Source organism: Mauremys reevesii, linkage group 1, assembly GCF_016161935.1.
Source record: "Mauremys reevesii isolate NIE-2019 linkage group 1, ASM1616193v1, whole genome shotgun sequence".
NCBI classification, from domain to species: domain Eukaryota; kingdom Metazoa; phylum Chordata; order Testudines; family Geoemydidae; genus Mauremys; species Mauremys reevesii.
Genome location: NC_052623.1, coordinates 119,889,343 through 119,907,533, shown reverse-complemented (window position 1 = coordinate 119,907,533; position 18,191 = coordinate 119,889,343). Strand labels below are relative to the sequence as shown.

General features: G+C 43.7%; 1 protein-coding gene across 2 annotated transcripts in view; it reads left to right on the top strand.

The window, feature by feature from the left end:
- IL1RL1 (interleukin 1 receptor like 1) overlaps positions 1–18,191 on the top strand; it is a 74,752-nt gene that overhangs the window by 2,670 nt on the left and 53,891 nt on the right. Inside the window, exon 1 of one of the 2 annotated variants that reach the window (XM_039520470.1) lies at positions 3,889–4,293. The exons of the other annotated variant lie outside the window; for it this stretch is intronic. The gene's annotated coding sequence lies outside the window, so the exon portion shown is untranslated. Of the gene's footprint in view, positions 1–3,888; positions 4,294–18,191 lie in introns of those variants that run through there. 2 annotated transcript variants of the gene reach the window in all.

The following is an 18,191-nucleotide window of genomic DNA, read 5'->3' as shown; positions in this document are numbered from 1 at the left end:
GAGCAGATTGGCAGAGGCCCTGGGGTTTTTTCTCCTTCCTCTGCAGCGTGGGGCATGCACTTGCTGAAGGGTTCTCTGCTCCTTGAAGTCTTTAAACCGTGATTTGAGGACTTCAATAGCTCAGACATAGGTTAAGGGTTTATTACAGGAGTGGGTGAGTGAGATTCTGTGGCCTGTGTTGTGCAGGAGGTCATACTAGACAATCATGATGGTTCCTTCTGACCTTAAAGTCTGTGACTCTGTGTAACTTGCAATATTGTAAGGTCTGTTTGTTGATCTATCGGCTGCTTATGACACTGTGAACTATCATGCATTTCTATTGAAATTGGCAATAATTTTGAGAAATGATAAGATGGCCCAGGTCATCTCCTTGCTGAGAATCAACATTTCTTTGTCAAGATGGACAGTCAAGAAAGTTGATGTACTCAATGAAATGGATTGCCCCAAGATTCAATGTTATCATCCTTGTTATTTAATGGCTACACAAATGATCAACCAAAATTTCCCAACATGGGAAGATTAATATATTCAGATGATATTTGTATTGCCACCCAATCAAAAAGATTTGAGAATACTGAACATGTTTTAACTAGCTCCCTGAACATACTTGGAAAATACTACCACACATTAATTCCTGAAAGCCAACCCTGGCAAAGGTTTGTGCCTTCCACTTGAAACACCATCAGACAAAGTGAAAACTCCAGATATTGTGGGATGGTACAATCCTTGTGCACTATGAACATCCGGTCTACCTTGGGGTCACAGTTGAGCGAACGCTAACATTCAAAGAGCACATTAAGAAGCCAAAAAAGAATGTGAACTACAGAAATGGCCCAACACAAAATGTGGAGCTGACCCCAAAAACACTCTGAGCAACCAGTCTCACCTTGTGTTACTCAGCTGCAGAGTGCTATGCTCCATTATGGTGATGCTCAAGCTACACACACAAAATTGATACTAAACTCATTCAACCCTGTAAGGTCATCACAGGGACTTTGAATCTGACTCCCAGATGTCACTATACTGCCTTGTTGAGGATGGGATCACCCCTTAGTGTGGTGGGATGCCTTCAGTAAAAAGGAAAGACAAAAACAGGCACATGACATCCACTGAACAGACACATTCCACCACCTAAGAAGCTGTAGTCCAGAAAGTGTTTTGCCTCTGAAAATCCCTGATCTCAAAATATCACTGTGGAAGGCTACAGAGTTTAAAAAAAAAATTGGCCAGAAATGCCAATGACCTTGGAGAAGGTGGTTCCTTCAGAGCAATTCCCTCCAGGCACTGACTCAAATGAAAACATTGGTGTACTGTAAATCGAGAGAGAGCCAAATGGCAAAGACTGGTGACAATATGACCAAGTGAAAGTTGAGGAATGAACCAAAATGTGAATGTGGAGAGCCTAGGCAAACCTTTGAACCTTGCCTGATGAAGTCTCTCCTGTCAACATCCTGTACTCCCAGGGAACTGTTCTAGATAAGTGACAATTCTAGGTCTTGGCTGAGGTTCTTTGAGCAACAAGGAATCAGCTCTACACCCCCAGCCTCATATCAATTAATTTTCTGCCTTCCAGTCCTCACAACTGCCCCAGTCCCACATCAACTCTGCCCACTCAGCCAAACAGTTCTTCTATCCCCAAGCCACAACCCCACATCTGCATCTGCGGAAGTTCTTCTTCCCTTTCCCAGGCCAGATGGTGCAGCATTAGAAAGAATGGGTAGGGAGGAGCAGAAGGCAGGCTGATCTATTTTGCACAGGAGGGGTGGAGTAGGAGGGCTTCCTAAGCAGCTTTTCCTGCTCTCTCATCTCCTCCTTCCTCCCCTGTCCAAAAGCTTCTCTGGCTCCTCAGGAGTGGGAGAAGAGAGAGCAGAAGAGCTCTGTTTGCCTGCAGCAGCTCCGATTGTCTCCTCTTCCCAAGGAGGTAGAAAAGCAGGTAAAAAGAAACCAATCTGAAGGTTTTCCCCTGGGTGGTCAGAAAATCACATGAAGGCTGGAGCCCCAGCAGGAGCCAAAATAACACGTTGAGCATTGCAAGCTGTATATTTAGCATTCTCTCTAACTTTGGCTTGAAAATTACTAATCTTACTCTGAAGACTGTCTAAAATCTCTGTGTAATTGGAGTAAATGGGTTGAGTTGATTTTAAGTTCCTTACAGGTCATTAAAATATTGCTGTGATTGAAAATGCTGACTTGTTTCTGAAATCTCTTTGTGTGCCACTACTCAAAAATGGCTTGTAACTACTGTCCCTTAAAGCTTTCAACAGTTAGATCTAGAAAATACATACATTGGGTTTATTTGAAGACAGTTTAGCATTAATGGCTTCAGGGCTTGATCCAGTGCCTGGTGAAGTCAATAAGAGTCTTTCCATTGGTTTCAATGGACTTTGGATTATGCCTTTAGTTTGTGTGAGATCAGTTTGCAATTTAGTGAAAACATGAGCGGTTGTACATCTGATGCATCTAATGGAGGGTGTTCCCTGAGTTCAGGTGGAAGGGACCTGAGCTTTATGGTGTTCGAGGGTTTAGGTTCTAGTCTTGGCTTTTCAAGTTTGTGTTTTTTTGTTTTTTTATAATTATATTGATGTAGCCTGATGTATGGTAGAAAATCACCCAATGGTGAAAAGCAAAGAGAAAATTGGACAAGCTGCTTTTGAGTTAGCCCACGAAAGCTTATGCCCAAATAAATGTGTTAGTCTCAAAGGTGCCACAAGGACTCCAGGTAATTAAAGTTACTCTGCACATGGAGGCACTCTCAGTAGCTCCATTGTTAAGGTTGCAACCGGTGTTCTGTTATAAGCCCTGTCCTCACTCCCCTCATAGCTTTGCTCAGTAAAAGTATTTTTGTGATTATTTTCAGGGCATTTTAAAGTATTGTTGGAATGTTTGAAGGCAGTTGATCAAACCACTTCATAAGTTATGCATACTTAAAAATTACACTTTTAAAAAATCCTTTTGTCTAATGTTTAGGTCCCTCCAGCTGAATACAGCATGACTGTAAGGATCACGTGGCCTAAGAGGTGGGGTACAGCAAGCATTTGCAGGATCCAACCCTAAGGGGGCAATACCAAGTTACATAGTTTAAAATCATCTACACCAGGGGTGGCCAATCTGAGGCTGAGAAGGAGCCAGAATTTACCAATGTACATTGCCAAAGAGCGACCGTAATACGTCAGCAGCCCTCCATCAGCTCCCGCAGCTCCCAACACCTCCCACCCACTGGCAGCCCCGCCAATTAGCACCTCCCCTCCCTCCCCGCACCTCCTGATCAGCTGTTTCATGGTGTGCAGGAGGCTCTGGGTGGGAGCGGGAGGAGTGAGGGCATGGCAGGCTCAGGGGAGGGGATGAGAAGGGGTGGAGTGGGGGCAGGGCCTGTGGCAGAGCCAGGGGTTGAGCAGTGAACACCCCCCAGCACATTGGAAAGTTGGCGCCTGTAGCTCCAGCCCCAGAGTCAGTGCCTATACAAGGAACCGCATATTAACTTCTGAAGAGCCGCATGTGGCTCCTGAGCCATAGGTTGGCCACCCCTGATCTACACAGTCTTCACAGAGTGTGTGCAGCAGCAAAATACAAGTGTAACCTTGTCATGTATATCAATCTAACCACAGAAGTGTAGCATCTATAGGCGTGTTTCATTTGCTCCCAGCTTCTTATCAAACCTCTTTTTGTTTCAGCAATGAGGTCACCTAACGGATCACTATGATCCTCACACACAACCTACTGACATGAAACTTTCTTTGGTTCAGATGCAAAAGAGACACTGTGATGGAGTGCCTGCCCCGCACTGGGCTCCCAGGGGTTAATAGAGCCCTAGGGAGGCTGCACAAGAGGCAGCCAATCAGGGCCAAGCAGGCCCATATAAAAAGAAAGTTGCAGGGCAGAGGAGGGCAGCTTTCTGCTGGGAGCCCAGGGAGAAAGGACTGAGAGAACTGCCAGCCCCCTGGACAGAGCAGTGCTGCAAGCAGGGACTGGGGGAATGAGAGACAGCTGTTGGGGGTTTGCAGGTGGAGGCCCTGAGGCCAGGGCAAAGAGGATGCTGGGGTCATAAGGAAGTGGCCAGACAATTCACTGCAGTAGCCACTAAGGGAAGTGGCTGAACATTGGGCTGCAGGTCCCCCTGAAGGGGGAAGCACAGTGTGTGGCACGGTTGGAGGGCTGTGTCGCTGAAAAGGATGCTGTGGTCCTTGGAGAGAGGTGGGTCCTAGAGCAGGAATGACAGTGGTGAGGCACCACCTGAAGAGGATGCACTATCATGCAGAGCTAATTCCCAAGACTGCCAGCAGGAGGTCCACAATGGTGAGCGCACCCCGTTACAGACTTTTCCAAACTTCTGTGTATCATAATAAAATGCTTGTTTTATTGTTAGCTGAAAAAATGTTTGGTTTTCTTATGCTGTATGAATTTAAACCTCTTGTAGAGCACATTTCTGGGAGTAAAAACAATATCGGTCTGATTTTCAAAAGAGTATAGGCCAATAACCATAGAAAATGCATGGGTTAATTCTTTGACCTGCTTTGAAAAATCTCAGCTTGAGCATTGTAATTGGGCATAAAACATATTCCTGCAGAAGCTAATAGTCTTTTGCCAAGCTTATGGAAAATCTTATTATATGATGATGTTGTGGCTTCAGGCATTTTTCAGACAAAAGTGTTTTAAAAAAAAAAAGTTAACTCCCTGATCAAAACCTGTTATAGCAGTTCAGTTCCTTAAGAATGGAATGTTAATGTAAGGAATACAGACCCCCACCACTAGCATTTAACATGAAATCCTGGCTGCATGAAAGTCAATGGAAATTTTGCATTCACTTCAATGGGGTCAGGATTTCACTCAACGTGTCTAAACCATGCTGTTTCATTAATGCTTTACTACTTTTGCCCATGCAACAAAAGAATGGCTCTGCAATGTTTGCCTCTCCTGTTCTGCTTGTGTCTTTCAGTTATTTTACAAAGTTTTGAAGGTGCATATACAAGTAAGTTCAAAAGACAGATGCTTGAAATAAAGATCTGTATGTTGAAGAGGTTACTTTTGTCTACTACAAAGTCTTTTGTTCTTGGTGATTCTCAGTTCTAGCCACATCCATGCATGGCTAGAATGGAGATGCTAGTCTATCTCAATAGCTGTCAGAGCCTTCAAAGCTACACAGTGGAGAGCTCCTGTGTATAGGAATGTAATGATGCAGAGTTCTTGGTAAAATTTGTTACATAATGAGATTAGCCACATCCTCCACACAAAAGAAGTGTACAAAAGCACTTTTCTCCAGTAACAGTGGGTATTCATAAGCTGAAAAGCATTTCTAGCAAGTTCAGCTTTTCCCTGGAAGAAAACTGTAATGTTAGCATTATTCTGTGGTTCTTATTTAATAAAACATTGGCACCGTAATCAAGCCCCTAAAAGTGCGTGCATGTATGTATGTGTGTGTGTTCTATCTGGGATGATGTTCAATGCAATATATGTGTGGTGAGATCCCAAGCTGCTATAAATTGGCTGAAAGTGGAGCTATACCATTTACACCAGTTCAGGATCTAGGCCATCCATCTTATATTGACTGTTCTGGCTTTCTGTGGAAGTAGTGAGACATTTTTGTAGGCTGCAGCTGAAACTCATTAGATTATTTGCAGCACCTCTGTTGCTGTAAGGCCAGGCTAGGTTGGACTGACTTTATATGTTTGGTGTTCAGTTAAGACATAACCTTCTGTTACTATTTTCTCCCACAATAATAAACACTTCACCCATGTATTACAGCTGGGGTTCTTTGAGGCACAAAATAAATCAAATCACTGATTTAGTTATTTGAAGTTCATAAAACTAAACTCTTAACTAGTGTCTTTGAAGGTAATAAAATTAAACATCCTGAACTAATATTTTAAATTTGAATATTTGAAGTGAGTCCTACTAAGACCTGCTGTGACTATGTTGTGTGATATTTGAATGAATGTAACTGAGCAGTTGGGAAGGGCCAAATCTGTAAGTACCTACATGAGGTAGAAATATTTGATAATAGATTTTTCAGTTTAGCAGCTAACGATCTAACAAGATCCAATGGCAGAAAATTGAAGCTAGATAAATTCAAACTGGAAATAAGGAATAATTTAACCATGAAGGTAATTAACCATTGGAGCAAATTGCCAAGGGTTGTGGTGGATTCTGTCACTGGCAATTTTTATATCAAGATTGGATGTTCTTCTAAAAGATATGCTCTATTTCAAGCAGAAATTCCTTCAGGGAAGTTCTGTGGCCTGTGTTATGCAGCAGGTCAGACTAGATGATCACAATGGTCCTTTCTGGTCTGCAATCTTATTAAATCCTTCTACAGAACAAGGCACCTGCAGGGGATCTTGGACTGCACGAGGGTCCAGCCCTCAGGGGAGTTAGGTTGCTCAGTGGACTAAATCAACAACTGTAAAATAAACTTTAGCTTCTTTCTTAAGGAGCAAACCTAAATCAACCCAGCACCCAATAACAAAATAAAAGCCCTAATCTTACTGGAGGTAAGAGATTAGAGACTGATTAATCAGGGTGATGGTTACCCAGTTTTAGTGCACAGGAGGCCCTCAGAGCCCAAGTATAGCCTTTGATGAATGGGAGAAGCAAAGGGAGAAGGAATTATTTATAGAGATTGCATATTCATAGAGGAATGAGGGTCTAAATCAGAACTGGCTGCCCTAATTCTCCAATTGAGAAATCTGATCTCTTGTGAGGAGGGGACTAGGGTGAAATGGAGGGACAAACGCCCTTAGATAGGATCCATCTTCTCAGGGCCGGCTCCAGGTTTTCTGCTGCCCCAAGCGGTGGGTCGGGGGAGGAACCTGATTGGCAGCACTTCGGTGGCACGGTCAATTGCGCCGCTCCATTCTTTGGCGGCACTTTGGCAGAGGGTCCTTCTCTTCCTCTTTGAGCTGCTGCCGAGGGACCCACCGCCGAATTACTGCCTAAGACCCCAGATGGCCCACCCCAATAGCAGACGGAGTGCCGCCCCTTTGTATGGCTACCCCAAGCACCTGCTTCCTTAGCTGGTCCCTGGAGCCGGCCCTGCATCCTCTCATAGAGTCGAGGGAAGGCAATCATTCGTATGCCGCAAGGTAGTCACTCCAGGAGACAAATATGGTTAAGAGACATTGCCTGTGATAGGGGATTTAATCATTAGAAATACTGGTAGCTGGCTATGGAGAGACCATGAGAACTATAATGTCTAGCTTAGCTCCTGAGGCCCCAACCTCAATATAACAACTTTCAATATCATTGTCTACATTTTCTTTAATAACCTCCCCTTTGCTCCCCAAATCCATCACTACCACCATTTTTTCTTTTTGAAAAGAAGAAAATTCAGTTCTATGACAGAGCTTTTCAAAGCTTTTGTTCCTCTCCTCTGGCTTCTCTTTGCAAGAGATCTGCAATTCTCATCCATTAGTTGTTTAGATACATTTTGTTTGTCCAAGAGATTCAGAGACATTGATAAATCTACAGGAAACAGTTTATTCTCATATCATATGGACAGACTATACAATGATTGTAATTGTACTCAAAATCAATGAGTGATCCTATAGAAAAAGACCTGGAGACTAACTCCCTAATATGTTCGGTTATTATGGATGCTACCAAACAGAAACTAAGTGCTATGGTGATGCTAATGGTAGAGATTAGAAAAGCTCTCTTGCAAGAGAGCAAAGCGCATTATTCTCTTTTTCCTTCAGTCTTTTTTATAGGCATATGCAACATTCTTCTCTGAATGGCAGTGCAACTTTCCAGGAAAAGCGTTCTTTTTCCGCTTGTAGGTCATTAAGTCCACCTCCTTGGCAAACTTTCAGAATGTTATCATTGCTTTTGGTGGCCTAGAGCGGGAGGTTTAGAAGGGAGGTGTACAAGGAGCTGTTTTTACCTCCAAACCAAGTTCAGAATCCTCTGTTGAAAAGTGTCTCTCTAGTTTAAGAATACCTTTTTGTAAAGTATTATCATCTTTACACCTTTATTCCTCCTGGCTGATATGAATACAGACAATTCATCTGTAGAGCCACTGGTACAAGTAACTTCCCTCCATGTATCCCCGTGTGCCTCATGTTTGACTTGTCTGCCTGACAGGAAGTTATTGCAGTGAATCTTTCGTTACCTATTACTTTAAAGTAGACCAAGGATTTGGTTCGGTGTTGAAGCCTGCCCCTGCAGCAGCACTGCTTTCTCGTGTGAGTGAGGTACCTGCTCACTGTGATACCAGCACTCGTGTCTGGATGATGCCTTAAGTACATAGAAAGTAGGGACATATTAACTCCATTTTACTGAGGAGGAACTGAGGCAGATTGAGTGATGTGCCCAAGATCACACAAAGTCTTTGGCAGAGCCATGAATTATACCCAGATCTCCCAAGTTTTAGTCCACTGCCCACAAGTCCATTTTTCCTTTAGGACACTAAAACAATAGAGAAAGCACCACCACAATCTGACAACATGCTGTCTTGGCTGGGTGGTTGCTTATTTAATGGAGGAGCTACCACCAACTGACCAAGCCTTGAAATAGTTTTCTTGCAAGCCACTGAGCATAGATCCCAGGCAGCCCAGATATGAGTCAGACCCAGAGTGGCTCAGAAAGAAGTTCACGAGAGGCTCAAGCTTGAACACACGCACCCCTTTCTCTGCATGAGGGTCTGCTGCAGAAGTTCAGATTTACTAGAGTTTGCCAAGGCTCGACCTGCATTTCCTTCCATGCAGCTTTACTAGTTGTATTTTTTTATGAAGTTCGCTGTGGTAGTATAGCTTCTCTTTTCCCTGAGCAACCTGCTCTGATTCAATGTGATCTTTCCTCACAGAGCAACACCTTTTTTTTTTTTAAGGGATTGAGCCTAAATAGGCTCAGCTGTATTTAATTAGCTTCCTGTTGGCAGAACCTCTGTATTGCAGCTGACAATTAACCCCTGAATCCCCAGGTCATTGGCTAGCTTAGCATGGCTTCCTCCCAGCAAGCTGCACTGGAATGAATGCCGCAGGGCTTTGAGGAGACTTCCAGGGGGTGCCAAAGCCCCTGCACGAGTATGAAATAATAGATAACGTAGAGTCATTTGCTGTTAGTACACAACTTTAGCTTCTCAGTTCATCCAGCTGTGGAAAGTCAAAGGAGTGGGTCAGCATCAGGAACTTACATTAGATTAGAAAAGAAAAATAAAACATTTTCTGGTCTATGTGGTTACCAACATTTCCGGTAGTTAGCTAGGAATGGCGTGGGAAGAGGACAGAAGGGAGTGCAGGTGGGTGTGCTGATTGATAAAAGGGAACATAATTGAAAAGGGAGGTTAGAGTGGAATGTTGAAGCATGCAATCCACACTTGTTGAGTACCATCTCTTTCACCCTCTCTGAGCTTGTGAGGGAGATGTATTTGTATAATTTATTGCAAGAATAAATGGTTCCTTCTCTGTGGCCTGCCTGCCAGAGATGTGCCCACAGTTTTGGCATTGCTTTATTCTGAAAAACATACTCAAGGTTGAGACTGTACATCCAGGGCCAGCTCCAGCTTTTTTGCTGCCCCAAGTGGCGAAGCGGGAGAAAAAAAAAAAAAGCCGATCATGCTGCTTCCTTCGGTGGCAGCAATTCGGCAGCAGGTCTTTTGCCCCCTCTCTTCCTCTTCAGCGGCACTTCGGTGACAGCTCAGAGAGGGACTAGGGACTCGCTGCCAAATTGCCGCCAAAGACCCGATGCACCGCCCCTTTCCATTGGCCACCCCAAGCACCTGCTTCCTTCGCTGGTGCCTGGAGCCGGCCCTGTGTACATCAATGATTTCCAGTCATTGCTTAGTTGGAGCCATCCTTGTGATGGGCTGGTGGAAGGCTCTCTTTCCATGGCCCTCTGTGAGGTGCTGTGAAAAATTTATCAATCTTTCCTTTTTCTGTCTCATTTCCTAATTCTCCTGTTTGACTGGCTTTTGTTCCATTTCTTTTGCTCTTTTTGGCTTGCTTGCACCCAGTACCGAAAACTAAAGAAAATATTTAAAGAAAAGGGTAAATCCTGCCCTTTTCCAGTTTTTTTTCTTAGAACACATTCTTGTTGCCCTGTGTCACATCCTCTCAAGTTTCACATTATTTTTCTAGTGAAAAGATGACCCAAACTGAACAGAATATGTTTGGATGATTGCAAAAAATCCACTGTCTAGATTGGTATTCTGACCTTCTGTCAAGGCTGAATCCCCACTCTGTCACTAAGTACAGAAGGTGGGGGCCCGCAAGGATTTTAAAAATTAATATTTGCCACTCCAGGCTTGCATTAAACTTCCAAGGTTACAGCTCTTCTTTGACCTTGGCTTGGTAAATGCTGCCACCACCCAAATGCAAAAACCAAACCAAAAAACAACAAACAGGAAGGAACACTTGGGAATTCCTCCCTGTGGGGTACCCTCAAGCCCTTTCATCCCCCTCCGAGGAAGAGCTGAGAAAGAAAACCAAGGAAATTAGCTGTTGCTACCAGCCATCAAACAACATGCACAAACCTCTTAGGACACCAAACATCCAATCCTGTTCTTAAAGGTAAATTTTATTTAAAAAAAAATACATCTGGAACTTAGGCTTTTGCTAGATTTTAAAAGAGCAATTCCAAAAATTAAGCACCCAAAATAACTTTCTTGGGGGTTAGCTTAAAGGTTAAAGCAAACAAAAGCATCTGGCGTTGGTACAGAGGAGTCCACAAGCCTTAAAAAAAATAAACAGAAATAAACCTGCTCGCATTTAGCCTCTAAGGATAGAACAAGAAGCAATGGGCTTAAACTGCAGCAAGGGAGGTTTAGGTTGGACATTAGGAAAAAGTTCCTAACAGTCTGGGTGGTTAAACACAGGAATAAACTCCGTAGGGAGGTTGTGGAATCTCCATCTCTGGAGATATTTAAGAGTAGGTTAGATAAATGTCTATCAAGGATGGTCTAGACAGTATTTGGTCCTGCCATGAGTGCAGGGGACTGGACTCGATGACCTCTCAAGGTCCCTTCCAGCCCTACATTCTATTAATCTATTTAAACATGCCCTGTCCAATGATTTCTTCTAGGTATGGAATATGACTTTTTATATCTGGTCCAAGCCTTACACAGCATTCCTGCTAATAGCATTGCTGCTCCGTGTCTCCTTCTCTGGAGGCAAAGGGAAAGTTTCTTTCCCAGTTTTAAAAAGTTCTACCTTCCCATTGGCTTTTTTGGTCAGGTGCCCACTTTTTTTTCCCCCTTTACCTGAGGGATTTTTTAACCCTTTACAGGTAAAGCAAGTCGAGAACAGCTACCAAGAGGGATTTTACAGCTGGCTGGGTGCCCATCAAAGGGAGCTACCCCCCACTTCATTTATCACACCTTCCCTTTAGCTCTTTAAAAAGAGTATGCAGCATAATAGATATTTTTAATACATATTTCCTTTGATGGAAGTTACATGTAACTACTTTAAAACTGCATTTTCCATCTTATGGTACAGGAAGGTACGGAAAAAAAAGTTTGTATCAGTGCTGCAGAGAGAGAGATTAGATTATCTTAAAGAGTTTTATTATAGTCAGTAGAATGTCAATTCTGTGAATTTGGTGAAATCTATGGTTATCCAAAGGTCAGATATGACACCTGAGGTTTGACTTCAGCAACAAGTTATCTTGGTAGAAAAATTTGTGCTGAATCTGTTAAATCAGCAGAGAGGATATGCTCTGAGTAAAAATAATAATAAAAAAAATACAGGGCCCTGTTCCTAGATGCTTTCATTTATAAGAACTTTTGGTTATCCACATTAATTTCATTTGAATAAACTAGTTTGTACTAGAGAGATGGTGCATCATTGATTCCAGAACTACCCGTATGAGATCTCTCCCTTTAATGCACTGCAGACTGGAAATAGTCCTGGTCCTACCGAACCTTTTTTTAAGTCATCAACGGGGCTAGATCCTAAACTCTCTTGGAAACTACTACCAAACTTGCAATCTTGGATGCCAAAAACTAGGCACTTAAATCCTTATTAAGACACCTGAATGGCTCAAATGTCTGAAAAGTAAGCCACTTACTTAGATGCCTAAATAAGGCTTTAATATGGAGGCACCCATATTGAAAATTGTGGTCTCCGTCTGAGACTCGCATCAAGTGGCCTCAGTAGGAATGCTAAAAGCACCCCTGGAGTCCTGGCTGCCGCCCTGTGCCCAAGACTCTGAGGCCACCTCGAGGCCAGGGCTTTGCTCCCAGCTTCAGCTCTGTGGGTTGGAGGGGTAGACAGGGGTAAGGGGGCTGGCTTTCAGCTCCCCCACTATTAAAAATGTTCCAGCTGCACTGCCTAGTTGTGCATATGTCTACACTTAACTTTGTCCGCAATTGATGTAAGCGTCCCATTATGGCAACACAGTTGTGTGACATCACACTCCATATTGTTTATGAAAATATGCTTTTATGGATGACATAACTGAGATGTATTTTATGCAAGATAGCTTATGTAATATTACTGGAAAGGTTATGATTTACTGAATGCAGGGCTGGATTAAGACCTTTAGAGGCCCTAAGCACTGAAAAGATTATGGTGCCCTACCCATATGTAATTCAAAATAAAAATATTATATATGAGAAAAAAACAAATCAAGTATGTATAACTCAGAAGAATATATCAATAAAACAAATTTATTGCACTACATACCAGGATCTGATTTCCTCGCATTCTTTCAATCTACGTTAGTAGGACGCCCCCCTGGTTTAGCTGGGGATAAGTAATAAAAAGAACAGAGAAACAGGGGAAGAGTGTGTAGTGGAGTGTAAGGAAGTCTAACAAAGTTCTGACTTTTCCCATGATGACTACTTCAATGCTTTTTTGGAAATAATAAATATCAGAATTTTTCAAAAAAAAAATTTTTTTTGGTGCCTCCTACTTTGCTGGTGCCCCAAGCATGTGCTTAGTCTACCTATTGGGTAATCCAGCCCTGATTGAATGTGATTATCCAATTTGTATAGCTGTATCATTTCTGTATCTGAAGTTAGGAATATTGACTATATGTATCTGCATTTCAGATGGGTTACTTTGGGCGTCACCCCTAACTAGCCCTTCAGGTACAACAATGAGAAAGCCAGACAGTGCTAATGGCCCATTAGCAAAGACAATGGACTGTGAAAGAACTTAGTCTTTCTGTGGACGCTCAAGATGGCCTACAAGTAATGGCTGCCACAGCCCCGTAGAGACATGGGTCTGAGTCACCTGGTACTGGATACCACCCTCCTTTTTGGAATGCCAGTGTTTTTCCACTGGAAGACAAAGGGATCTCGCCATATACAAGAGCTATATAAGACAGGGGAGTGACATCATCGTGGTTATCCTCTGCCTCCCTACCCAAAGAGACACTGAAAAACACCTGGAAGCAAGAACTGAACTCAGGGGAGAAGAGGTGAACCCAAGCTGGAAGGGTATCTAGTTTGTGAATAACAATAACTGAGGTCTCAAGTTGCAGACCAGTGCAGCTGCTTTTCAAGATGTTCTGTAATCTGCCTGCAACAATATATAGGGTGATAAATTACTATTTGTAACTTATTTCTTTAGTGAAACAAGCTTAGTTTGCGTGTTTTGTTTTATTTGTTTAGTAATTTGCTTTGGGCCTGCTGTAACACGTGGCCAGAAAGAGTTAAACATACTGCAAAATAAATATCTTTAAGGGTTGAATGTGAGTCATGTTGGGAGATAATGTTTGTTTTTGTGTATTTACATATATATGGGTAGTGGTCAGTGTAATCAACAGTCCCTGTCTATGCTGTATTCTGATAATTCAGAGATCAAAAGAACATCCTAGCATTTAAATGAATTGTAACAATATAAGGAATTGTATGTGGTTCAGGGTCAAAGTGAGGAAGACAGCAAATACATTGCTCACCTAGTTTTGTGGTGGCAGAAATTTCTGTTTTTATGCTGCAGTAGTTCAGATAATCTTCCTCTTTTCTATGGATGTTGCAAACCCCTTACGTTGCCCCAGCAACCTCCACTGAGGATCCTGCATAAATATTTTTCTAAAGCATCTGTTGCTGGGACACAAATAGACCAGGGATTTTAACTAATGCTCTGGCCTTGACAAACAAATTACCCAGTTGGGTGCCAACCTCATCTTCGGTGCAAAGTGATTGGCTTGGCTTTGTGTGGTCAGTTGATCACAGGTAAGGTGACTGGTTTTCCTGTTACCCTTGTACTGCACTAAGTACATGCAGCTACAAAACTGAATAAGCAAAGCTATCTTGAATGGACAACAACCTGATCAATGCTATTAAGTCACACAGCTATGGTGCAGAATTTTCTCCACAATTTGGAACTGGATTTGTTAAAGAGTGGTAGATGGATAATCTACAGCAGGGGTCGGCAACCTTTCAGAAGTGCTGTGCCAAGTCTTCATTTATTCACTCTAATTTAAGGTTTCACGTGCCAGTAATATATTTTAACGTTTTTAGAAGGTCTCTTTCTAGAAGTCTATAATATATAACTAAACTATTGTTGTATGTAAAGTAAATAAGGTCTTTAAAATGTTTAAGAAGCTTCATTTAAAATTAAATTAAAATGCAGAGCCCCCCAGACCGGTGGCCAGGACCCAGGCAGTGTGAGTGCCACTGAAAATCAGCTCGTGTGCCGCCTTCGGCACCCGTACCATAGGTTGCTTACCCCAATCTACAGTCACCCACACTTCAGTTAGAGAAGGAACCACAAGATTTTAACATTACTAGAAAGAGAAATATGGAAGTCCAGGACCAGAAGGTGAAGCAGAGACACGTTACTAACATTCTAGTGAGGGTGCCTAAAATGTCTGTGAAGATCCCTGGGTAAATACTCTCCCTAACACAAACCCCATTTATTCTGTATGCTTCCCTCCAAAAATTAATCAATTTCACATTCATTCCCAAATCTCAAAAATCCATCAGTTTCATATTCCTATCCCCCTCAAAATTCTGTACTCATTCATTCTGTATTCTTTCTCTCCTAACCCAGCAATGCTTTGTAACCAATGGTTAATGTATGTTATGTGCCCCCTCTGTTCCTGATCTGCAGAGGATGTGCATCTGTAACAGCCCCCAGCTCTCAAGCCTAGAGCCTTAGTTCAGACTGTAGAAATTCATGGGTTTTTTTTAGCTCTGGAGATTCTTGTTTCAATCCATGGAGTTGGCAAGATGGCAGCAGGCAGGTGTCTGTGTGTCCCTAACCTTTGAATGCCAGAAGCTGGGGACTGTATCACAGGGGATGGATCACTTGATAATTGCCCTGAGCTGTTCATTCCCTCTGAGGCATCTTGCACTGGCCAATGTTAGAAGACAGGATACTGTAGATGGGCCATTGTCCGTCCCAGTATGGCAATTCTTACAACTGTGGGGTAGTTGAGTAGTCAGTTGGGACCTGGATCTCCTTTGGCTCTTCAGGTGAGCAGGTGAACTCCTGATTATTGGCAGATTTCCCTGGGGGGCTGGGGTCAGGAAGAGAAGCAAATCTTGCCTAGCTGGGTGATGGGAGGCAAGGAGGAAAACAGGGATCCAGGCTTCCTCTCAGTGCTTTGGCTCTTTAAGCTCCAGGCTGGGGTTGGGCAGGTAGGCACCATTGGGAGGAGGCCTGGGTATGCAGTGATTGTAAGACTCGCTCAGTGCAGCAGAAGCTTGACTACATGGTACGTTCCTTGTGCTCCTACTGGGGCAGGTGCAGGATGGAGGAAGGGTGGTCACACAGGCGCCGTCTTTCTCCGGGCGCTGCGGGTGCTCAACCCCCTGCTCCGCCCCCAGCCCTGCCCCCATTCCCCAAGCCCCTACCCCTGTCCTGCCTCTTCCCACCCCTGCTCGGCCCAAGACCCCACCCCCACCCCACCCCTTCCCTCAAGCCCCCACTCCTGCCCCACCTCTTCCCGTCCAGTTCTGCCCCATCCCCCTAGTGTGCCCTGTCTCCACTCCTCCCGCCCCCTTAGTGCCTCCTGCACACTGTGGAACAGCTGATCCTTAGCGAGCAGGAAACTCTGGAAGGCGGGATCTGGTTGCCGGTGGATGCTAAGCACCTATTAATTTTTTTCCATGGGTCAGGGGTGGCTCCAGGCCCCAGCGCACCAAGCGCATGCCTGGGGCGGCAAGCCGGCGAGGGGGGGCGGCCTGCTGGTTGCTGTGGGGGCATCAGTCAGGGAGCCTTCAGCGGCATGCCTGCGGGAGGTCTGCCGGTCCCGTGTTACCAGCTGCCGAAAGCCACCTGACTGCCGTGCTTGGGGTGGCAAAATACATAGAGCCGCCCCTGCCATGGGTTCTCCAGCCCTGGAGCACCCAGAGAATTGGCACCTATGGGTGGTCACTTGTAGCAGCTGCAATATCTGTAGCAATAATGGGTGTAACTTGTGGCTCAGCAGTTGCCCGACTGAGCAGCATCTGGCTCAGTCCAGCCCTGGAGAGGGCAATGAATGTTGAGAAGCTGAGCTGGTTTACATTTCCAAAGCTGCCTGCTCAAGGAACAGGGTCAGAAACTGACTCTTTCAAAATTAAAACCTGAGGCTCTCCTTTGAGGGAGCGAATCACAAACGTTGATGGGCCTCCTCCAGCTCATCAGTGTGGAGAAGAATGATCTTTCTCTTGTTAGCAGGGCAATCCAGTCACCATGTACAAGCAAGAGAATAAAAATGGTCACTGAAAAAAGGATTAGGACTTAAATTAAAAATACACATGCACACACACACACAAAAACCCCAACAAATAAAACAGCCAACTCTGCCTCCTTGTTCCTGGGTCTTACATAGCACACAGCATGGTGGGACCCAAGACTCAGAGCCTTTGTTCCTTGGCCCCATTTAGGCTAAAGGAGGTGACGTTGAGACATTCCTTTTGGTGATTATATTGGTTGACTGCAGAACGTCCCCAAAATTCCTCGTGGCGGACCAAACTCAGAACATACCTGTATATAGTAAATGCCAGTGTTGCCCTATTTCCAACGTAAGCAATTCTGCTGCAAACTCAATTTATAACCCACCATGTGAATATAGCAAAGGTAGAAGTGTTATTTTCTTCAAAACAAAAGGGTCACTAGACATTTTAATGAACCTACTTTGTGAAGAATCCAAGCTTAATTCTAGAGGCTGAAGTATTTCTAGATGCCTAATTGGTGATTTTTGTTAAATAGCTTAACATTCAGGCATTTTCTTTATATCTGAATAAAATGCAGGGAATAATACCATTCTTCCATATTTTCTTCAGTTTTGCTACTAAAACCTCCTGAATGGTGAGGAAGAGAAATCCAGGCCAAAGAAACTTTACAGATCAGGGTCTGCCCCTTAATACACATAGATCAGCAAAAAATTCATTTCCAGTAATTCATCTACATTAAGGAACTGCTAAGACTCCTTAGTAACAAGTCGTCATGCTTTGTGAGGAAAGAGTTCCTGGAAATTCATGCTTATGCTAGTCCTGTCATTTAATAGGAACGTTATCTTTAATATATCCCGTCTGTGGCACTTAAATGTTTGCTTTATTTATTTATAGAATTTCTTTAAATAAACAATGTATGAAAAGCCTTGATTAATTAATTCATGGTGAGAGGGTCAGACATAAATAGCATAAACAGCCCAAGAGGTACTTGAATTAATAATTCCTAGTAAGAAGAGAGCAGGAAACTGAGGGAAAACTTCATGGTAGGATACAAGAACAATCTCCAACGCACTCTGCGAGGAGGCTTTGGTGTCACTGGAGGATTGGGCTCACAGAAAGAAATCCAAACTGTTGCACATAGAAAAAAATCTTTCAGATTTGATGGTCTCTGATTTAATTTTTTAGAGGTTTCAGTCAGCAGCCTCCTTTCTGTGGTCTTGGTCTCCTACCTTCAGTTTGTTCCTGATGGGTCTTTCTCTTGCCAGGGAGGTGAGTACTTGTGTGCTTATTCAGTGGCTTGTTCAGACTCTCTCCAGTTGATGTGCATTGTGCAGGTTCCATGTGTGGGGTCTCCACTCTAGGAATTCAGTCTCACCTCCACCGCTTTTTCATGGGGACCCATTCAATCAAAATCTGGCATCAGCCAACATGATAGAACACCTTATGGGGGGATGGAAGGACAGACACTCCATCCTGGTCCTAACTCTCACCTCCCGCCACTCCTCCTTGCTGTCTAACCTGTTGGGATGGCAGCGGCAGGCTGGCCCAGTTTCTTCTGGACAGAGTAGCTGCTCTCATTTTCATTTTGACTGTCCTGCTTCCACCCGCTGTGGGCCTGTGGCCTTACAGCAGACCTATGGTTGCAGCCTCC